Here is a 24,669-nt window from a genome sequence, read left to right as displayed (position 1 = left end):
ATTAAACGTAGTTTTGTGAAAATTTTTAGACAAAAAAAATTACTTATCGAAAAATGGTTAAGATTTTGAATAATGATAAAATTTTCGACTTTTTTTGTTTTCAAAAGCGTTTTTGGGAATGACAAATTTTGGTTTGGTTGAAAATTAGGGTGGTTCACGATTGGGCTGATTTAGAAAATCCAACGCTTCAGGAATATTTTTTTCCATTTTTTTTTCTAATAAGTTGTCCAGCAACTTTGTCGAAGACACTTACATTTCATTTCGCAAACTACAAGGCGTACGACAAATTTTGCCAACATCATCACAGCAATCTCTCAAAAATTAATCAGGGTTAAGTTTTATAGACAATGTATATTCTGAGAATTTCTGGAGCTGTTAAAAACAATATAAATATTTCTCATAACGCTGGCAATATAACAGGTTGAACTCAAAAGGTGAGATTTAGTATCACAAACATTGATAAAGCATTGGAACATTACATACTACATAGAATGAATCGGAATATTGCCATAAGTGTATTTTCTACGACAGCCTATTTGGTTTACAAAAAACATGCCTGAAACGTTTTTTTTTTCAGACAAATCAGAAAGATCCTACAAGATTTCATAAAAAATAAAAAAAAACTATTCAATGTTTTGAAAAAGACCCTAGTTCTCATCGAAAACTAAAGGCAGGTTAGGCAACCACTGACCCATTCTCCGCCGCTAGAAGTCACCTGAAAATTTCGCGCGTGACGTTAAACTGCGTTTGGCTGACCGTTTAAAATTTGTGTGTCCGATTGGACGGCCCCGGTGGGGAATATCTGCAAACGATGCTGCTGCTCCAGCTGACCGCTGGACCGCCATCCGGTGACGGTCAAGGTAACGGTTCCCCGCTGCTTTTGCGCAATTAAATTTTTCGGTCCTCAGACTTTGGCCGGCAGAAGCCGCGTGACCGCGTGCGGAGAAGGTGGAATTGAAGATTAATTTTCATTCAAATGTCTGCCCTTCTTCGCGCCTCAAAAAGAAAAAAAAAGAGCGGAGGTGCTAAATTTTTCTGCATTCCAAAGTGCTTTCAATTGGAATAAAGAAAATAATGACATGTAAACATGGCCGTGGACTGGACGAAATTGATTTTTCTTTTCATCGCGAATTAACTATTCAAACTGGGGGAAGAAGGGCTGAATTGGACCCACTTGGTGCGGGAACAATGAATACAAAAAATGAAGTGAGTGAAATTTAAACAGCCAAATGTATTTCAAGAAATTTTAGTATTTAACAAGATTTGTTTTTATCGCAAGTATAGAGGTGGAACGAATCCGTTTCCAAATCGCGACATACATTTCAAAAGAGGGAAATAATACAAATCTTCCCAACAATTTTTTGTAAGGGTTAATGATACAGGTTCAAATTTGTTTAACCAATCATCATTCTTGCGTTTCTTTTTATAAGCTACCAACGCCACGTCCGATCTCGATCGCTTTCCTGTTGTTTGAACTTACCCCGTCCAGATCTTTTATCGCTTCTTAAAGCCTGACCATTCCGCATTTGGGGTTTAGGTTAAGGTTAAACCCGCGCGTTATATGGAGATGGAATTGCGCAAAAGTGTGCCACAAATCGATTCCGTAAGCTTTCTACAGTATAGGTTAGGGTCCAAATTGCTTGTCTGATGAGGGCCGGGAATGGGGTGGAGAAGCCGCCACATCACTCAACCCAAGATTCCGGGAGCCCCGGGAGGGACTGGGAATCGGTTTTGCGATACGATCTAGTCTACGGTGGGATAATTTGAATGGGGAGTTGTTTTTTAGGGCATTGCTAGGTAAAAAGCACAAGGTAAATTTTGAAGACGGTTGATCTTGGGATTGAGGGAGTGGTTCAGTTGTGTGATAAATCACACTTTGAATTAACTTGTTTTCAACTTGTTTTGGTGCATAAAATCTATCATATGTATAGCCAACTCAATCAAGACCAAAATCTGTTGATGCATTCCAGTTAACCAATTTCACGCATGACCTTAAATTCCTTTGCGTTACAAAAAAAAAAATGAGGCCACAAACCAACAAACGTTTCCAATGTTTCCCCCTCTTCTCTACGAGGTCACGTGCCATCGAAAATTGTAACCGAAAATTTAATAAAGTGCTGCACTTCCCATTCATTAGTCGAAGTGCCTCCGCCGAGGCCATAGTGCTCTGAGGGATTCCTACAGGCAACTCCAGGGACAGAAGGACGCATTTTTTTTTTTATTTTTAATTTGAATGCTCGAGGAGGGGCCGCTTCAAAGCATATGGTTTCCGGTTGGAGGCGTTTGCCCACGCGTAGTGTGTGGTTTTGAATTTTGTTATGCTGATGATCCTACCGGCAGAGGGCGATGTGATGATGAGCAATATGCTGTTGATGATGAGCACGCGGTGGTCTAGAATGCGGTGACGACAATGAGGAACGATAATGAGTTTTTGGTGATCCTCTTTACAGTTTCCTTTAGGGTACCGTAAGCCGGGGTGACATTGATAGGTTGGTGCTTTTTTTTTGCAAAATATAAAATACAGAATAAATATCAACATAACGGTATAGAATAATACTGTGTTTTGTAGAGGACTGCTCATTAAACCACAAGAAGTTATATTTCACAAATTTGAAAAAAAAACTAAAGTTAGTGGACTTTAATTATGTAAAGATTGATGAAAAGTTAAAATTAAACAGTGGCTCCTTTTCAAAAAAATTCCCGGTTTTTTTCAGCGTTTTGGCTGTAGTGGCAAAATAAAAGAAGAAACCTCCCAATGTTATTGCATATTTGGAAAGATAATTGATTTTCCTACAAAGAAATATCATGCAGAAAGAACCATATAGTACCTGTGCTTCCCCTGAAATAAAAATGTAGCGTGACGGGACAACATCGTAAAACTGGACTTTTAAAAGGCACACTACAAAAATCGCTACAGTTTTGCCAGTTTGATTTTTTAAAACTTTTGCTCTTCTACACATTATCACAAATTAAAAAACGAATCTTTTGCTCCTTGAACTGAAAGAATTGGATGAAATTTGAGTTTTTGCCAGCCATTTCTTTTCGTGACGGGACAACGAAAGGAGCAGATTTGTGAAAAAACTCCTCTCCCGTACAATGGCTTGCAGACCACTTTTGGTCAATGTTCTTGGCTTATAAGGTAAGAAAACGCATTTAAAGCACATTGCAATTATTGCATCATAATAAAAATGATTTTTTTCATATTAAAAATCATATTGAAAATTGAAAAATGTGACATTTTGGTGTAGCTTCGCTAAGAATCGGTCTGTTACGTTTTTCTTCAGAAAAAAATAGTTCAAAATGGATCATCAGATTTTTTTTTTGGAAAACTATGCTATCATGTGACGTGTACATTTTCGAAATGTACAGTTTCATATTTTTATCAAATATCATTAGGCTGGTACAAATTTTATTTAAAGTTTTTGTTTCTCCTCCTTTTAATGTCGTGCGCAAAATCAGAGCGCAAATTTTTTTAAACTTCAAAATTTCAATGGAAATTTAAGTGCTTTCAGCCTTAATAAATTTAAAATGCATTCCCTTGCGTTTATAGTTAATTTTGGCATGTTTTAGTTGATTTAAAAATCATTAGAATTTTAAAGAAATTTCGATGATTTTTTATTGCAACAAGTTTTTTTTCGCTAAAACGTGTATTTTGGTCAAATCTTACAATTCCGTAGTAATAGTTCAATAGGGTAAATCTGCGTTTGTAAACAAGCAGTTTATCCCCCTCTTACTTGACGTGAACTGTCACTTGAGCAATAGGGATAAACTGTTTGTTTACAAACGCAGATTCGCCCTATTGAACTGTTACTACGGATTTTTTGAAAACGAATGATTGCAAAAAAACTGAACTAATGTAAAATGCATTTTCCATGCAAATGTAGAAACTATGGCTTGTTATTTCAATATTTATATTTTTTATTTATATTGATCATTCTTTTGCTATGTTATAAATAAAAGTTATTCTTATTAAACAAAAAACTGCATTTCAAGACTATTTTATCAAGTGCAGCAATACGCTACCTCAAATATGCCTGTTACTGAACATCAAATTTAATCTATTGTTTCACAAAATAATGGGAAGATTATTATCAAAACGATAATTCAGCTTACTTTCATTACTTTTAACGATTGAAAGCAATAATTTTGTTGAAAATATTCACTTCTGAAGAACACTCAAGTTTGTTTACCTCTTTATGATTTTTTTTTTATTTTTGTGGATTTCAGAGATGAATGTTTTTTACCTTTTTTCATATAAATCGTTTATACTTGAAATGTTAAGTTTTATGGTCAATCTCCAATCTGTTCAGAATAAGTGTGGTGAAAGCAGTTTTTTCTAATTATCAATCAACAAAAATCATACAAAGTGTGACACTCAAGGACACTCCATTGGCATTAAAGTCTGGAGTTTTTTCAAAAGGACCAATAAACCAAATTTCCAGTTTTTGCTTTTTGGATGTTTTTGAAACCGCCTTGAGTCAGGGATATTAAAAAACACCCAAAAAGCAAAAACTGAAAATTTGGTTTATTGGACCTTTAAAAAAAAAAAACTCCAAAAGTGTTACTAGGATTAATCGTTTGAAAAAATCTAAATATATTGAGCAGATGCTTCAGTTTATTGCATTCTATTTTCTGACTTGTAGCGAAATGAGCGGATAAGCCGCTCATTTATGTTCAAAAGAGCCGCTCATTTAAATGAGCGAACGAAAATGAGCGGCTCACAGAAATGAGCGGTTTTGCCCACCTTTTTATTTCACTTTGTAGGGTACGTTATCCATTAGTGGACCCCTTTCCTATAGTGGACCCTCTGAAGTGTTTTTGATGAAAAAATCAATAAAATCACAATTTCAAGCGTGTTTTTGTCTACAAATCTTTTATTTGGCATGTTCAGCATAATTTTAAACAATGTTGGCTGACATTGACATGTCATTTCAGCCAAAATAAGTGTTTTGAGTTCGACATCTGAAATCAGCCATGGCCACTAGCATTTTCACAACAAAACTGCATTTATATTTAATGTTTGAATTAACTATTCAATCATTTTTTGACTGAATATTCAACTTCAGCAGGTCGAAATAATGTAAGTTTAAGAAACTTTACTAAAATAAAGCGAAGAACTGCTCATTTTCGAGCAAAAATTAGGAGGGTCCAATATAGGACAACGAAAATCTAAACTTTTCCAAAAGTGGACCCCTGTTAATTTAACTTACAAAAATAAAGAAAACTGTGTATTTATGCAAAAGTTTCTCTTAAATATACAAGAAATGCTTGTTGTAATCAACCTAAATGCATATTTTTTTCAATTATGAGTATAAATATAACTGTTTTCATGTTAAAAGTACCAAATAAGCTGAAGCCGAAAGAATTTATAATTAATCAAAACTTTAGTTAATGGTACTTAACTGAAGCATCATAGTTGCAGTTTGAAATGATATTTTATAATAATAAATCAATTACAAAACATTTTTTTTTTAAATAAACATTCGTGGTTTTATCAGCAACTGTAAACAAATCTATTGTTTAGTTTCGGTCGATCATTTATGTAATCATTATGGAAAAAATTGCATCAAAATTACTTTTTTAAATTATTTGTATGTTTACAGTGGTTTTTGAAACGTTTTCTCTGATCTTTTTCGGAAATAAATGTGTTTAAATGTCTGTTAGGTTTTTTTGTTGTTTAAAGCCAAATTTGTTAACAAAACATATTTTTTCATGATGAAAAGTGAGCAAAATCCATCTTTTATTCATTAAATCTATCATTAGACCCACACAATGCATCAAAACATCAAATATCGGTCAAATTAGGTATAAAAATAACAGTTTGCCTATAGTGGACCCGGGTCCACAATCGGATTATGGACCCGGGTCCACTATAGGAAAAGGGGGTCCATAACAGGCAAAAAAACTTTTTTTTTCAAATGGCTATTTTTCTGCTCAAAAACAAAAAACTGATGAAACAAATACTCAAAATTGTTCAAAACACTCCAGATTCCATTATTTTGTTCAAAGGGTTATGAAAAAGTGCTTAAAATATTGAAAATTTGTGAAAAATGTGCTTCGGCTCTACTAGGGGGTCCACTAATGGTTAAAATACCCTATTTAAACTGTTTGTTCTCACTTCAATTTTTTCTTGAAAATTTGGTGGCAAAATACCAATTAATTTTGTGGATTTTTATAACAATATGTTTTGAATGTTTTCATTTTTTGATAAATTGCATCGATTTCAACTTCAATCAGATCTTAAATATTTCGTTTTTGAGCCTCATTTCTTCAACTGGTTTTATTTCGTCAAATATTAGTACAATCTAAAACAAACTAACGTGAAATAGCTGAATCTTTACAATCAAGTTTTTAATTAGCTTTATTTTATTTTTGGTATTACCGCTTATTTTGACATTTTTTTTTGTAAATTTTACCAAAAATTTCAGAAACGTCCTCAGTAATAATGGATTGCTAGTCAGAAAATAAACTTTAACTTATTATTTCTAAAAACTACTCTTTCTAGGAGCATTTCATAGTTTTTTGAACATATTTTTGATTTTAAATCAAGTAGGACATTTTGGCAAATTTTGAACATTTTGGGTCACAGACAGAAAAAAGCGTATTGCTTATAAAATAAATTGTTTTCATTATTTTTTAATGGTTCTATCCCATTCCCCAGAATCTCATTCTCCAGAATGGCCCATTTCCCAGAATGATCCGTTCCCCAGAATGACCCATTCCCAAGAAATATTTAGGACCCTGAAAAACATGTTTGATTTCCCATTTGGCATTTGACATCTTCACTAAGGATTCAACTTATTTCAGCATGTCACAAGTCATAAGAGTTATCCCTTCTTTAAAGAAGGGAATATTCAACTTTATCACAAGTCAAGACAGATTTCCTTTCTTTAAAGAAGGGAACATCCAACCTTTGTCAGCATTTATCACAATAAAGGCGAAATCTAAACACTTCACACTTTAAAACTGTTCACTTTTTGAAATAAATAACATTCGTAATAAAAAAACTTTTCTGGGGAATAGGTCATTCTGGGAAATGAGTTTCTGGGGAATGGACCATCCTGGGGAATGGGATAGAACCATTTTTAATATTTAGTTTTTTTTCATTTATTTTGTTTCATATTTTTTAAAGTTACTCCTGAAATTTAAAATCTATATTTTTTTAGTTTCACCATCTTGATTAAACTTTGACCAAGGAAAAATAAATATTAAGTTGCCTTAGAAACTAGCTATTTTTTTAACTTTATTTTTTATACTTTTTCTCGTTTTTTTTCCAAAACAGGATCTATGATCTGTCAATTTCAAGAAATCCAACAGTTTTTTACATCATGAGGCATTTTTAAATTTAATATTTTCAAAAAAATAAAAAATAATTTCGTTAAATGGTACCATTCAAATAACTTAAAAAAAAAATGATAACATTGTATTCAGCGATAAATGAAATTTTACAATAATATTCCTAAGCTAATGATCATTTTCCCTCAATTTTCCATATTTTGTCGTTTTAAAAACACGGTTTTTAAGTGAAAGTTTTTTTTCAATGTTTTTTGAAGAAAGATTGTTTTAAAACGTATGTATAGGCGATTTTTAAGGTTGAAGCTCATCCAGGAGCGAGGTTGCGTCTTCGAGGGTTGAAACGAAGAGTGCTCTTCTTCATATGGAAATTGTATCTATTTTAAATTTCAAAACAGCAGAGGACCCACCAGCAACCACCAGCATAACAAGCGATCCCTTTCCAGCTCAGTAGCAACATCAAAATTTGAGCGTTTTCGAGAGGGGAGGAGAGGGAAACAGTCAACCGGAAACAGATAACGCCTTCCATACGCGTACGGCACGCGCTCGATCCTCTAACACTCTATTTTTAACAATCATCCCTGTGACGCTCCGGTTGTTCCACGGAAACGCGAGTGACAGCTGCGGTGCGGTGTGTTTGTGGTCCTTGTTTGGAAGGCCGAAAATAGGGGGACAAAATTTTTAGTTTTCGTACAGTCATTTTTCAAATTTTTGTAAGTTGTTGTGAAAATTTAGAGGGAATTTGGCCTTACTTTTGAGTCATTTTAGTCAGAATTTATAAAATTCTCCACTTCCACTTCTCCACTTCAGTTTAGATTTTAAAACGATCAAAATTAGTCGAAGACATTTTCGTTTTCACGCTTAAACTGCTTCCTAATCTGTTGGAAAAAAGTTGATATTCCAAGTAATTGTAATAAAAGTTGTCCCACATTGCTCTTTTCGTCGTCTGAGCCATCTTTTGTCTGTAAGCATTTCAAAAGAATTGTAGGAAAATGTGTGGCATTTCTAACTCAAAATGGCAAATTGTCCGTGTCACAAGTTCAGCGAAAACAGGAGAATTCAATGTCAAGAGAGGCAAGATTCCAGATGATGTTCGCCAACGCGTTGCTTTTAAATTCAGCAAAAATGGTAATCAGAGAAGATTTTCCTGGAAGTGAATGAATTCCTTTTTGCGTTGTCACCTACGTCTGACGCAATGAGTGGCACAATGAAAATGTAAAATTAAAAACTCAGAATATTTTGCTAAAAATTCAAATGTGATCATAAGTCATTCAAATCCCTTGAGCATAATTTTAATCAGCTTCCATGTATCGGGCTCAAACTTGGACGAGTAAGGCTGACTCACGGTTTCTCTCTTCACGAGATCGCAATGTCTAGCGATTAGCGATTATATTTTTGTCGAGTCAAAGCCGGCCCAGTATCGCACCCAAGAGAAGAGGTGTCAGATTAGAAGGGCGTTCTTTCAGGTGTTATTTGCTTTGCCGGTATCTGCGTGAGAGTGTGTGTGTGAATGTTTCAAGGTGAATTTTGGCTGGAAAATTGCTAATGGAAAAATCGATGCGTGAAATTGGATTTCGTACCCGGGGTGATGATGCAATAAGGAAGTTTTTAAAAGTTGGAATGGAACAGATTCGAGTTTGTTTTGAAAATGTTACAGGTTTACATTGCTAACAAAATTTGTAGTTTTTTAAAACTGACAGTTCGATTCGATTCGAAATAAGAATTCAGGTTGTTCCCCTAATGCAGGGCTTTTTTGGTCTATTGCAAGATTTCTACTCGAAACTAGGTATCTGAAGCTAGATTGTTGAGGCAATTGCAAACCTTTTTTTTACACCAAGCGTCCATCCACCCCGGGATTCAAACTGACGACCTTTGGATTGTGACCAGCGACTCTGTGGGCAGTTTTTTTTCACCTGGACTGACCTAATGACCTAACCTCTAGGTTAGGACGGGACCATAATTTCAATATTGGTAGTATTCGCTTTTAAAATTATCTGTTTAAAAAAAAGCCAATTCATATGGTTTAGCAGAGCTCAGTCCACGAGCAATTTGTTATCAAACAGAACGACCACGCGGACAGTGAGAACTTCACGATGTCATGCTGAAGTGTAGATGTCCAATAAATTCGACAACGGAATGTCTTTCCAAGGGACACCCTCTTTTCAGAACAAAATTATCTCTCCCCCGAAACCCACCGAAGAATTTGCAATTGTTGCAAATTTAGACAAGCTCCCTTTTTTTACAAATTCCAAGCACACTTTTGGGCTAAACGGTTTAATGTTGTAGCTGGACGTGATCGAGATGCTCAAACAGGAGGGGTCCATGACGTGTGTCTGACTTGTTTCGTCTCTTTCGTAGGTAGTTTGTTGTTGATAGTTTCATTCCAGCGTTCAAAGTCCCTTTTGAATAACTTGAGGTTGTGCTGGCTGGCTGGCTCTACAACTACATCGGCCGGTAGTCAATTTCGAAGAAGTAAATTAAAGATTTGCTTATACAAGAGATTCGTGATTGCAGTGAAGCCCTGTGGGCTCAGCTTTGGCTATACAGAAGCTTCTTAACTGCACAGAGAAGAGGGACACGAGAAGATCGAGCGCGGTCATGACGAGACACATGCCCCGGAACGTGACGAGCGTTCAAGAATCGATTCTCGACAGCCACACTGTATTGAACTTTCAAGTTGAGGATGGTATCCAGCGTGAACTGGTTAGGTAATTTAGGTAACCTCAACTCAAATGGTCGTTTATCATTCCCTAAATGCAGAAACAGTGCTGATTTACAGCCTCTTAACATGCGGAAAATTAGTGCTGTCAGTTCGACCATGGTGAATACCACTTTAATACTTGTACCCAAACAAAACCAGTTGCTCCGGCTGGAATCTGATTTCCCCCTGATCTATGACAAGCGCTCGATGAACCTCCCCTTAGGATCGATTTTGAAGACCTCACTTTTTCGGCCAAAACCCCCACGATTACACTCTCCTCGGAAACTACTCCACCACGTGGATTACCCCGTTAGATTACGGTGAATCAGCGGAATAATTGATCATTAAAGTCGTGACTTACGAACATCACCGTAGAGTGACGACTCCGCCGCCGTCCACACTCGTACAATTTCCGCAAAGTCAGCAAACAACGTCGACTCGCAGCGCTGACTCATCAACATTGCAGAGTGCTGAATCAACAAATGTTTACTATAAAAACAACCACTGCAACTCTCTGGCAGGCAGGCATGGGTTGTGCGGTCTCGATGAGCTTGATATATTTTTTTATTTTAATTTTTTTATCCACTCGCGTATCAGCTTCCTGTGTGAATACAGAACCCCTCATCTCGATCGGCTGTCAACTCGGGTTGTTGTTCTACCTGAACCGGCAGGATTACAGGTTGACAACTTTTTCAATTATTTCCGACAACTGCGGATTGATTTTTTTGTGGGTGCCTTTGGGTTGAGTTATTTTTTTTCTGTTGATACGGGGTTGAGTTGAACGATTTAAATGTTGGTTTAACGGCGTTGAAAAGTTACCACGGTGGGTTATTTGAGTATCATTTTTGGAGCACAACCCGTTGCAATAAAGGTGAACTAATTTTCATGACAAAATATGGTACGAATCGTAAAGTATCATTTTAAAACAGAAATAGCTGCTGCAAATCCTTTTCAAAGCGTTTACACCAGTTCCTTGGAAAATATGAAAAATGAGAGCAAAACACATATTTCAAGCAAAAACTTAAATAGTTTTTTTAGAAATTGATATAAAATTTTCTTAAATGTTTAAAAAGAGAACAAAATACAATTTTCGATCAAAAAACAAAAAACAAAAAACAAAAAACAAAAAACAAAAAAACAAAAAACAAAAAACAAAAAACAAAAAACAAAAAACAAAAAACAAAAAACAAAAAACAAAAAACAAAAAACAAAAAACAAAAACAAAAACAAAAACAAAAACAAACAAAAACAAAAACAAAAACAAAAACAAAAAACAAAAAACAAAAAACAAAAACAAAAAACAAAAAACAAAAAACAAAAAACAAAAAACAAAAAACAAAAAACAAAAAACAAAAAACAAAAAACAAAAAAAAAAAACAAAAAACAAAAAACAAAAAACAAAAAACAAAAAACAAAAAACAAAAAACAAAAAACAAAAAACAAAAAACAAAAAACAAAAAACAAAAAACAAAAAACAAAAAACAAAAAACAAAAAACAAAAAACAAAAAACAAAAAACAAAAAACAAAAAACAAAAAACAAAAAACAAAAGAGACCAAAAAGTACAGTTGATCTGCAATCATAAGTTTTAAAAAATGTAAGATTAACCGAAAAATTATTTTTTTGGGAACAAGTTGATTGATTGATGTTTGATTTCAATTATACCAAACGTGATAAAAAACAATGCTAAACGCAGTTGATTGCTCTTGCTCTGTTTTGAAAAAAAAATTGGAGTGGAAAAAAAATATAATCAAAAAATTAATAATATTTTTCCAGTTTGCAAACCAATTTTAAAGATTTTTAGAAAGTTGTAACATTCTGGAATAAGCGTTTTGTAATTTTCTTCTTGTGCTCCATTTACCCATAACCACCCATCAATTAATTCAAACCTGCCAATCAGTTGACACTTTTTGCCGCAGTGGGCCCAACCTCCCCCCTCCCCCCCCAATATCTGGACTGCACCACAAATCGGAGCTGGGTGTTTGCGGTGATGCAGTTTTAATTAAACAGTTTTTTCCCCGTAAACCGTGTGATTATTGACTCCGGTGGCTCCGACATACTCTGGGTCTGGTCGACTCGGTATCCGATGATCCGTCGGATTTAATTTAAAATTTAAATTTCCCATGTGGTCATGTCATCCCGGCAAAGCCAGGGTGCCATGGGACTGAAGCTGTCACCATTGCACGGTGTGCTGAGTGCCGGTGTGGGTATTAATCCGATGATTTCAATTGTTATTGATATTTAGTTTCGAGCTGAACTGACCAAGTTTGTTATTAGGCCTAGATTTTAGAATTGTTAAAACTGAATTGAATTTAAAACATTGTTTTATTTTCAGGAACAGTCCCAACTTCAAACGATCCCATTAATAGCAGCGTGATATCATCATCTAAAGTGAGTGTTATTTTCAATGAAACAAAGTATTAACATAATAGGATTTAAATGGCACACGTGGAGTCAGAGTGAAATATTCACGTGCGCAATCGAAATAATCTCGACATTAAGTCACCATCAGCATTCGGTTCTCGATCGTATTGTGGTGCAAATGCAATAAAAACAGCTTACACAACATTAACCTATGGGGTGAAATTGATTCCCTCTGCCAGTTTGTTGAGTGATTTTTTTATGTTCAAGTGCGTAAATAGCTATTGTTGAGTGCCACTGCTGATGCATCGTATTATGCTACATTATGCCGATATTGACACCAAATATTGGCAAAGTACATGGTTGGGTGTCTAACGGAAAATTCATATAATTCTTTTAAACTGGTTTAACTCATTAAACTGAAATGGACGGTAATCACACTACTTCACCAAAAAATATGTTTTATTACCGAAAATCTCATAACCATAGATCACATCTAACCAAAATCATTCTCTAGAACAAATTTCGTCAGAATCCTTGAATAAGATGTATAATTAGATTACTTTTATGATTATGTCCCGGGGATTCACTCCGTATTATGCGCGTCCTCCCAAGAAGTACGCCATGTTTCTCGATGAAAGGACCTCTTTCAAATATGGTAATCCACCCAAACTTGACATAAAGGGACTGGAGCTGGATTTGGGTTGACACCTCCCGGCCATATCTTTCCACGACGGGTTTCCCACGATACCATGAAGCAAAACGTTGACACCTTTGCGTTTACGAGGAGGAGTCGTTTTCACGTGATAAGATGATTTCGCAGAAGAGGCTAAGATTAGTTAAGAGACAAGCTTTTTTGTGTCATATGTCCTATTTGTGTTGATGTAATGCCATGATGTATGTATGTATGTAATGACATGATTTTGTATTCTATATTTTTGTTACAGTTTAAAAAATGTTAAATCTCCACTTGATTCAACGCATCACTGATGCTGCATTTCGGGCATCATATCAAAAACATCTAATCTCATCTAGATGCAAGCAAGCAATTCAATCTATACAGAATAACCTGTCATTTGATTGACTTCTGCTTCATCGTACTTCATATACAGTACATGACGTGAGTTTGTGATCAATTGTATATTCAAGAAATAAAAACAAATTAGGGCAATTTTTTTTTCATGAAAATATTTGTTCTTTCAGTGGTGGCATTTTTTCTTGCTTGCGCTACAAATTTGTAAGCAATTGACCAAAAAATAAAAAAAAAGCGTTGCACAAACAAAAACCTACAAATTTTAAAATAAAAATCAATAGTGCTGATTCAAAAATCGAAAAATATCTCGGAAAACATATAGGGTGAAAGCATCTAACTCCAGCGTGCCTCTAATGTTGCCATATCAGCACTTTGACGTTCAATTATTGCTCATAAAAAGCGTTTTCAACTGAAATCGAGTGATAAATAGCTCGATACGATGTGTGCAAGCAAGTTTCTATCAAATAGTGTTTAAAAAGTTTGTTTAAATAAAGGAAATCAGCAAATTGGATGGAAATAGGAGCGAGTGCCAAACATACGAAAAAATTTCCTACATATATACAGTTGAGAACCGGAAACGGTAGAAAATTTTGCCGAAAAATGTTGAAAAGTGGGCCATAAACCATTTGGACACTTTTTTGAAAATTTCAAACCATATCTGGACAATTGCAAAAACTACCGCAATTAAGAAAATTGGTAAGTTTACTACTTTTTTGATGGAAAATTACACACTTTTTCAGACAGAGATATAATTAAACTTACAACATTGTCTAGATTTCATTTTATATAGATTTTTTCCTATATACGATGTTTCAAATTTTCCAAAATAACGGTAAAATTTTGAAGTTATTATTTGACTCCTGTTTAAGTTCCACATAAAATTTCTGTCCAAAGGAACCATAAATGTTGATTATTTGCCAATTCAAATTATTTTTATTGATTTTTTAGTATTTGTTTATATTTATATTTTTTACCTTGAGGTTGAAGTGCCTTAAGAAAAAAAAACTCATAAAAACTATTCTTTAGCTTTTTATGTAACTTTTAAGAAAATAAATAATTTGAAAAAAATCAACACTTGTTTACAGTAATTAAATTGAAAGTTATAACATTAAATACTGTACTAAGCTAAACCTTAAAAGTAAATCGAGAAATTAGAATTGGTTTTCATGTTTCTACTTTTTCTAAACTCAGCAATCAAAAAAACTATTTTTTCTCCACTTTCTCACAAACATTTTTCCACCAACTGTAATTTCATCGCTCAATCGTTCCATCCTTTGCCGTCCTCTGCACCAATTTGCACCAAATAATGACGAATTGAGTTCGTTCGAGGTCCCATCAAATCCAGAGATCGACCGACGAGAAGTAAGGTGTGTTGGCCCACCCGCTCAGCGTTCGAATTAGATGAAAAATTGATGCTATCACACCGAAAGACAACATTAATTTAGTCGACTAGGTGGGTGGATCTTTCCCCTCCATCCCTGGTGGTGGAGTTTGATGGTTCCTACTGGAAGAGTCGGTAGCATCTAGTTGAAGTTGTAGTGGACTCTTGCCATAATTAGGTTAAAATTTGAATATTTGATTTAGTTTATGATAACCCCGTTTTTGATAGGGTAAACATTTCTATCAATACTCAAAAAATAAAAAAAAATGTATATCACAAGACTACAACATCAGAAGTAAGGCAGAAAGAAAAGTAGCAAATCATTACCGCTTAATGACCCAACGCGCGTTTGGACAGCAGCCCACAGAATGGAAACAAAAGTGCATTCATGCAGTCTTTTTTGCTATCGAGGGTACAGGGTGAGCAGGGTCTTTGTTCCCTTTTGCACAGCAAGTTGATGACGGGTAATTTGCAGCATTTATCACCTCGTTTTTCACGAAAAGCAGAGTGTGTCTATTTGTGTAAGGTGAATCTCGAAGGAAGAAAAAAAAGAAGGATTTTCGGTGATTATTTTGGACAAGATAAATTGCTGAAAAGACTCGATTTGTCGGTAACGAGCAGCACTTTGTCAGTTTGATGATGTTCTGATAAATTTACTAATGTTTAATCGTTACAAGTTGGTCAAACTTTGCCGTAATTCAATTATGACCTGTTCTTGTTCTTACGCCACGTTGTGAGCCATAGCTGCACGTACCGACCACAAGTCAATGAACGCGGGGTGTTCGTGCTCATCACTTTGAGTTCGGTTTTTAGTCCTCCCTCTTTCGTTTTACCTGCAGCACGAGGTGACAGTTTAGAGACACTTGAAGAATACTTGAGGGAGTGCACTCAGACAATTTTTCTTTAGAATAATCGTTTATTTATTTTAAAATATTTATCAATATCAATAATTTCAATTTGATTGTAATTAAATACTTTAAGGATTATATTACCCTTTTTTCATGATTCGTTTGTCAATACAAATCATTTTACTTGTCTTATTTTCTCGAACAACTTAAACATTTAAATAATTCGATAATGGCACAATTAAAGAAGAACTATAAAACTAATTTGTATTGTTCGTTTGTCAAACAACATACTTTAGAAATGAAGTTAGTTGTTGTTTTACCAAAAAAGAATAAAATATATGGGTAATTCTCTACCAACTCACACGAAATCGGGAAAAGTTGCCCCGACCCCTCTTCGATTTGCGTGAAACTTTGTCCTAAGGGGTAACTTTTGTCCCTGATCACGAATCCGAGGTCCGTTTTTTGATATCTCGTGACGGAGGGGCGGTACGACCCCTTCCATTTTTGCACATGCGAAAAAAGAGGTGTTTTTCAATAATTTGCAGCCTGAAACGGTGATGAGATAGAAATTTGGTGTCAAAGCGACTTTTATGTAAAATTAGACGCCTGATTTGATGGCGTACTCAGAATTCCGAAAAAACGTATTTTTCATCGAAAAAAACACTAAAAAAGTTTTAAAAATTCTCCCATTTTCCGTTACTCGACTGTAAAAATTTTGGAACATGTCATTTTATGGGAAATTTAATGTACTTTTCGAATCTACATTGTCCCAGAAGGGTCATTTTTCATTTAGAACAAAATTTTCATTTTAAAATTTCGTGTTTTTCTAACTTTGCAGGGTTATTTTTAGAGTGTAACAATGTTCTACAAAGTTGTAGAACAGACAATTACAAAAATTTTGATATATAGACATAAGGGGTTTGCTTATAAACATCACAAGTTATCGCGATTTTACGAAAAAAAGTTTTGAAAAAGTTACTTTTTGCGTTTCTCTTTGTTTCGTCGTCCGTGTCTGTCGCGGGTGACCATGAACAGCCATGATCGATGACGACCAACTTTTTCAAAACTTTTTTTCGTAAAATCGTGATAACTTGTGATGTTTATAAGCAAACCCCTTATGTATTTATATCAAAATTTTTGTAATTGTCTGCTCTACAACTTTGTAGAACACTGTTACACTCTAAAAAATAACCCTGCAAAGTTAGAAAAAACACGAAATTTTAAAATGAAAAATTTTGTTCTAAATGAAAAATGACCCTTCTGGGACAATGTAGATTCGAAAAGTACATTAAATTTCCCATAAAATGACATGTTCCAAAATTTTACAGTCAAGTAACGGAAAATGGGAGAATTTTAAAACTTTTTAGTGTTTTTCGATGAAAATACGTTTTTCGGAATTCTGAGTACACCATCAAATCGGGCGTCTAATTTTACATAAAAGTCGCTTTGACACCAAATTTCTATCTCATCACCGTTTCAGGCTGCAAATTATTGAAAAACACCTCTTTTTCGCATGTGCAAAATGGAAGGGGTCGTACCGCCCTCCGTCACGAGATATCAAAAAACGGACCTCGGATTCGTGATCAGGGACAAAAGTTACCCCTTAGGACAAAGTTTCACGCAAATCGAAGAGGGGTCGGGGCAACTGCTGTGTGAGTTGGCGGAGAATTACCCATATGAGAATATGAAATCATCGATTCCTTCTGTTTTGGTCTGGTTTTGACAAATCATCGAATATTTCAATGTTCTGAAGAAGAAGGTTTAATTTCAACGAAATCAATAATTCTGGTAAATCTCTATGAAATTAATAATTCTCGTCCAAATTCAGCCTTCATTTTCAAAAATTCATAACTCGGTCAAAGATTTTTTGCCAGTTCTGGAAATTTCTGAAAAGTTAGCATTTGATGTCCCCTAAAACAAATTAGAAAATGAAAATAAAAAAAAATGTTTTTTTGCAAATCAAGTTTTAGTAACAAAATGTGAAATTAAAAATGATAAAAAACCGTGTATAATTTTTTCCAGTGTAGCCCTTATCCATACCAACTTTGTCGAAGACACCAAATCGATCAAAACATACTTTCAAAAGAAGGCACCAAAGAAGTTTCAGTCGGATTAAAAAATACAAAAATTAAAAAAAGATCGATTTCGTAGTTTTGGGTTTAAAAATCTGATGATCACAGATTCATTTTTTTTTAAATTTTTGGAGCTCCTGCTCAAAAACATTATCAATTTCGTTGTTTTTGTGGTACGATTTAAAATTGGAGAACAGTATGCAGAATATAGGATCAAAAATCAAAACAATATAGATGTTCTCAAGTGCTCTTTTGAAAGAAAAGCATCTATTAAACTTACCTGCTTTATTAACAAAATTCACAATCCAGAAATATCTAAATATTTCATTTGCTATGAACCCCTTTAAGGAGATTTTTATCTCTGCTCAGAAAAATGTCGGATAATAAAATGCACAAGAGGCATTTTCTCAGCGCAAAAATAAAATCAGAATAATTGAGCTACTCATAAATAATGTTATACTTTATATAATACTTCGAACTTTGAAACATCCTTTATTATATTTAAAAAAATGACAAAATACTATATTTTGAGCTGCAATGATTCGTCAAATTTCGATAAATAATTTTTGAATTGAAACTGTTCCATGCTGCTTTAAACAATTTTTTTGATGTTGTTTGATTGAATATAGATTGTATCCTTATAAGGTTATTTTTTTGTATGAGAAATTCAACAAATAAAGGTGTTTTTTCAATACTTCAGGTTAAACTAATAAATTAAGTTTATGTATAATAAATAAATGCCCCTGCATTTTATTCTTTTATTTTTGGTCCACCCTTCAAACTATTCTTAAAACATTGTATATTGCTTATTTATGTTTTTTTTAATCAAATAAATACTTTTTAATCATTTAGCTTATTTCAAAATTTGGAATCAAAGACGAAAAAGTTTAAGATAAAAAATGATTTCATAAACTCACTGATATTTTGTTGATTTTTTATATTTCACTGCAAAAATAAGTTGAATTTTGGAATTGAATATTTCCTGAAAATGTGTAAAAATGTGAACCTGATGAATATTCACCAGAAACTGATGAAAATTCATCATTTTCTGATGTATTTTTTTGACACAAAATCTTTCACCGTTTTGTGATGTTACTTTCATTTTTTTTCGGTGTAGCATAATTAAATTATTTAAAAAGCTTATGGGATACTTTTCAACTATTTTTTTTTAAATTTTGTTTTTTATTTATCAAAGTCATTGTTTTGTTCCAATAAGGCCGTTGCAAATATTTTTTGAAGTTTATGTCCCTCGACTCTGGTCGGGGTCAAGGGGGGGCGGGGAACAAAATAAAAAAAAAAAATATAAAAATTTAAATTACAAGCCATGGTCTCAACATTTGTATAAAAAAAAAGCATTTTGCACCTGCCCAGTTGTTTTGTAATCATTAGGGTTAAAAATATGCAAGTATTGAAGAGATTTTTTTTCGCCGAAAAAACAACTTTTTGCAGAGTTGTACATTGGATTTTCACAAAAATTGAAAATATTTTTGATCGATCCCAACATGCTAAATATGATTTTGAATGCAGGAAAATGCATTTCTAATTGTTTTCAGTTGGTTAGACTTTTATTTCCTTTGAAATTTTTAAGTCTATTAAAAAAATTTTTTTTTGCCCCCTGATTTTTCGGACCGATTTTGAAGGGGGGGCGACATAAACTTTGAAAAATATTTGCAACTGCCTAAAGGCCGCGGAACAATGTTTTCAAAATTATTTGAAAATCATTTGAATGGTTTCATTTCATTCAATTGACTTTTTTGTGATTAAAATATCTTTCAAGCGTGATACGGTTTTTTTCTGACAGTGCTAGTCAATCGTCGTCACTTCGTTCACCAGTTTTTTTTTCTCACAGAACGTGTCCGGTGAACCCTTGGCAACATTATATTCTTCTAGAGTGTCAACCCGGGGTATACCGGCGTAGGGGCCATCCATAAACCACGTAGAAACTTTTTTGGAAATCTGTTACCCCCCCCCCCCTTCCTCCTACAGTGTTCACGTGGTTTATGGATGGTCCCGTAACCGATCGCAACGATGAGTGACATAAATGTCTGATATATCCGTGGAATGTTAAGAATCATCAACCGCAGTGACAATTTCTAGATAAGAAGGAAAGACAATTTCTTAATTTAGAGGATAACCATGGAACTGTTGAAAATTTTCCTCGCCATAGCAAAAGCAAAGCAATCCACTTTAACGACCCCCGGGTCTTTTGTGGTCTCTGTTGCAAGTTTCTGCTCATTCCTGGGCGTCCGAAGGTTATGTGTGGTGAGTATCCCCAAAACCTCTTTTACGCAAATGGACCGACGTTTTACTTCCCCATCCGATGGAAAGCCAGGAGGAAAAGGCGGGAATCGAACCCGCGCCCCATAGCAACTGAGCGATCGACAGCCGAAGCCGCTAACCACCGCGCCACGAAGTCTTCAAAGCATAAAGCTATAAAATATCCGCCAACTGAATTCCACTTAAACCAATCAAGCCATCAGAAACAATTCTCGGAGCGTCATTTTTATTGGATTTTCGCAGCCGCCCAAATGAAAAGCGTTGACCGGAAAATTCCTTCCCACAACGATTGGGGTCTCGCGCGGGGAGAAATTCCAGTCTCCAATTTCCCAGACTAGGAAGACGACATCTCGACGGCGACGACGTCTGCGACTTTAGACGGCATCTTCGCCGGTTCGTTCGTTTTGAGGTTATGTGTGTGTGTGTGTTGGGCTTTGAAATTGCTTCTGCAATGTGGGCTCTCGAAAAGTGGGCCTTTTTGTTAAAATATCCTCCTGGAGGCAATTTTATTTGTGCTGCGAAATGGGAACATAATTGAAAGCCGTTCTCTTTTGTGATGCTGAAACGTTGGAAAAGGTTTCCGAATCGAATGAGCTTTAAAGTGAAGAAATTAAAAAAGCTTGATTTTATTACACATTTTATTTTTCCAGCGAAAATAACCAAATATTTACTCTTAAACTCTAATTAAAATTTCAAGCATCACCTAAGCTCACTAATTGCGCAACCACCATCATTAATATTCACCTGGTCCATGGAAATACAATTCCGCGAAAATCGTGTTTCGGTAAATAGAGTTGAAAACCACTTTGCGTTCCCTTGTTTTTTTTTTGTTGAGTTGCCAGATTTGAATAAATTGGTCACTCGAAAAATTACATTACCGAGTAAAATGTAATAAAAGCGCTTAAACTGTGTGAAATATTTCCCAGCGCGCTCGAGAGGAAGGTCGTCAGCACTTTGTTTTGTTCTTCCAGGAATTTGTACGCACAAAATGTAAATTCCGGCCACGTACCATAAACAAAGTTTGATGGTGTCCTGGTATGGACGTGGGCTGGACAAGGCGAAAAAAAAAACGCAATGGACAGAATGCGGCTTTTTGACAACAAATTTGAAATATTTTTGTTTTGTTTTCGACTCTGGAACGTGACAAAAAGCTTTCGTTTCTGCTACACTCGATGAGGTTAAATTGTGACGTTTGTGTGATGATGAAAACTTTTATTTTAATTTGAATATTTTTTCTTCAAATTTAAGTATTTTTTTTATTTGTTGGAAACTGTTCAACTTTACCTAGAGTGTCAAATTTTCTCGGAATTGCAGTAATTTTGAATAATCAACATACAATTTTTGATGCTATCTATACAAAAATGGTTTGCTAATATTAGAAAATTTGTGTAAAATGATTTTTTAACCCATTCAAAATGTTTATCTTGGTTTAAAAATAGTACAAATATATTTGCTTGATTTTCGTTTTTTTTATATAAAACTCTTTTTTCGTAAAATCGTGATATTTTGTAATGGCAAACTCCCTCCTCCATAACTTTTATAACATTGATCTCACTTGCACAAATAATGGCACGGTAATTTCACAAAATACACGAAAATTTAAATAGATTTTTTTTTTGATTTAAAAAAAACAAAATGACCCTACTGGGTTTCCACGATTTTTATTTAAGAAATTTGGTTACGCCAGCAAATCTGGCGTCCAATTTTAGTCTCTTTGATACCAAATTTTCAAATAATCATAATTTCAGGCTGCGAATTATTGGAAAAAACACGTCTATTTATGTTCAAAAATAAACGAGGTTTTGAAAATTGAACCATAGATTCGTGAGAAAGGACTAAAATTTCCTCTTATGACAAATTTTCACGGAAATTAAAGAGGGATTGGGACAACTTATCTTGATTTCGTGTGGTTTTTTTTAATAAATCAGCTTTGGATTTTATTTTTTATGTAAAATAATAATTGAAATAATTTTTATTTATGATACTTTTAAAGAGTTGTTTAAACCGAGTTGTTAACATCAATATTAACACTCTTGCAGAAGAAACAAAATCGATCTGAAAAAATAGTTGTTAATGTATCGATGTTAGACTATTTTTATAGCATTTTCAATATGGACAGCTGTCAAAATTGTGTATTGGTTTGTATGAACAAACAAATGATACAAAAGTTTTTTTTACAAAAAGAGAAAGTGATCACCATTTTTTTGCAAGAATTGCTCTTCTTGAATTTATATGAGAATTTTTCAAAGAAAAGGGCAAGTTTAATTGATTTTGAATTTGGAAAAATTAAAGGGCATATAGTTTGGGTTAAGAAAGTCGATGAATAACTAGTGGATATAACATATAACATTATAATAGGTATTCTGAGAAATTTAACTTTTGTTTCTGAATAGTCCTTACAAATTCCTACAACTTTGCCGAAGACACTAAATTGATCAGAAAATCCCTTCCCAAATCACAGCTTCCATTTTTATATGGATAACTGTCAAAATTGTATGGAGATTTATATGGACGAATCAATGATGAGAAAAAACTTACATGAGCAAAGGGAGCCCAATTTTCTTCCGGCATTCTTGGAGAATGTACGTTCGAGTAAAACGCACTCAACAATGAACAAAACCTAGGACATGCAATGTAAACAAAAAAACACGCTGTGTCGTTGTTTGCATTATCCTGGAATTCGGAGGAGTTTGACTTTTTTCCGAGTAATAATCAAAAATGTAAACAGTAAACGTGCATAAAATTCCTAGCAAAATTTGATCGGAACTACACTTCATATGAAGAGTGTCAATATGGCACGGTGATTTTATGGTTTTCATTAAATATCTCAGGATTGAATTCGTGTTTTGGGGATATGGAATGGTCAAAAGGTGAGACATTTAAATTACATTTTTAACTATATTTGGCTCAAAATGCACGTGCGACTAGATAACGACTAAAAGTATCAAACTTAGTTGAACAACATGTACTAGCGAAAGCATGTTTTTGAATCATTAAGATAGCAATTTAATTTCAAGCGATATTATATTAAATTTTGTATCAGAATAAATCAACTAATTTGTCGAATTTCATTTGTTAAGCTGTGCTGTGAATAAATTAATCTGGAAGCTGCTAATTACTTGCATCACCGCCCTCAAACGTGGGCAGATTGTAAATATTAATTGGCAATCGGAAAAAATAATTCCAGCATCGGGGATGATTTCATCAACCGGTAACGACAAAGCAGCTTCAATTGCGTCGCATTTGAACGAGAACTAAAATTAATCACTCGATAGTCGATGATGGCTCGTAATTGTGCCCCCAACTTGTTATTCCACACTGGTTGTTGTTTTCGAACAAATTTTCCTCTCACCTGGGTGGAACGTCCCCTTTTCAAATCCAATGAATCGACATCGTAATTAAAATTTCTCCAATCAGCTTCGCCTTGGCTACCTTGGCCTTGATTATGATATTGGCATAAATTGTGGTATCATCGTAGCGAAATAAATTCCAACTTGTCGAAACATATGCTGCCTGCCACAGGTTGGTAAATGATTAAATGTTGTTTACTGACAGGGAGCATCCTTAGATTGCGTTACAATGTTTCTCATACTTTGTTGTTAAAATTTACGCATTCTTTTTTAATTGATGAATAAATGTGCATTTAAAATCGAAATTCTTTATGTTAGCAATTTATTGTCAATTTATGAACAAACACATTACATTACTTAGATGACTATTCAATATTATTCAGCATAGAGCTGCATTCAAGATTGTTCTAGATTAAATTTTTTTTAATTTTCATAGAATTTTTTTTTGAAAAATAACATCATTTATTGAACTATTTGGTTCAGATCAGAAATTTAAAATATTAACAAATTCTAATGCATGAAGAATATCAGTCTATGAAACGCATACCGCCCTTCACGGATGCTGGGGCCGCCACACCCGTTGAAATATGCGAGCAAACGTTACGGTTGGTGAAGGCGCCAGTGCATGTCGATGAGCTTGCAACTTACTACACGTCGGACGTCCTTTCCATTTCATGTAGTCGAGCCAAAGTCGGATGCTGCGTGTTTATGCATTGCAACAGATGAAATCAGATCGGCACACGACAGAGATGTTGACTGCGAAGGTATCATACAGAAATTTTGTTAAAGATGCTGTATAAGAGAGTTTCTAGTTGAGTATTTCTCATATTATTTTATTATATTTTTCATTTATATATTTTTTTGAGTTTTGAATTTTGCATCTCTCATCCCTCATCTCTCATCTCTCATCTCTCATCTCTCATCTCTCATCTCTCATCTCTCATCTCTCATCTCTCATCTCTCATCTCTCATCTCTCATCTCTCATCTCTCATCTCTCATCTCTCATCTCTCATCTCTCATCTCTCATCTCTCATCTCTCATCTCTCATATCTCATCTCTCATCTCTCATCTCTCATCTCTCATCTCTCATCTCTCATCTCTCATCTTTCATCTCTCATCTTTCATCTCTCATCTCTCATCTCTCATCTCTCATCTCTCATTTCTCATCTCTCATCTCTCATCTCTCATCTCTCATCTCTCATCTCTCATCTCTCATCTCTCATCTCTCATCTCTCATCTCTCATCTCTCATCTCTCATCTCTCATCTCTCATCTCTCATCTCTCATCTCTCATCTCTCATCTCTCATCTCTCATCTCTCATCTCTCATCTCTCATCTCTCATCTCTCATCTCT

General features: G+C 34.4%; 1 protein-coding gene across 3 annotated transcripts in view; it reads left to right on the top strand.

The window, feature by feature from the left end:
• LOC6033265 overlaps positions 1-24,669 on the top strand; it is an 83,966-nt gene that overhangs the window by 7,441 nt on the left and 51,856 nt on the right. For 2 of the 3 annotated variants that reach the window (XM_038254849.1, XM_038254848.1), the window contains exon 2: positions 12,329-12,384. The exons of the other annotated variant lie outside the window; for it this stretch is intronic. The gene's annotated coding sequence lies outside the window, so the exon portion shown is untranslated. The remainder of the gene's footprint in view (positions 1-12,328; positions 12,385-24,669) is intronic. 3 annotated transcript variants of the gene reach the window in all.

The sequence above is a fragment of the Culex quinquefasciatus genome, chromosome 2, assembly GCF_015732765.1.
Source record: "Culex quinquefasciatus strain JHB chromosome 2, VPISU_Cqui_1.0_pri_paternal, whole genome shotgun sequence".
NCBI classification, from domain to species: Eukaryota; Metazoa; Arthropoda; class Insecta; order Diptera; family Culicidae; genus Culex; species Culex quinquefasciatus.
Note: the sequence above shows the minus strand (reverse complement) of the source record. Positions and strands in the feature narration are given on the sequence as shown.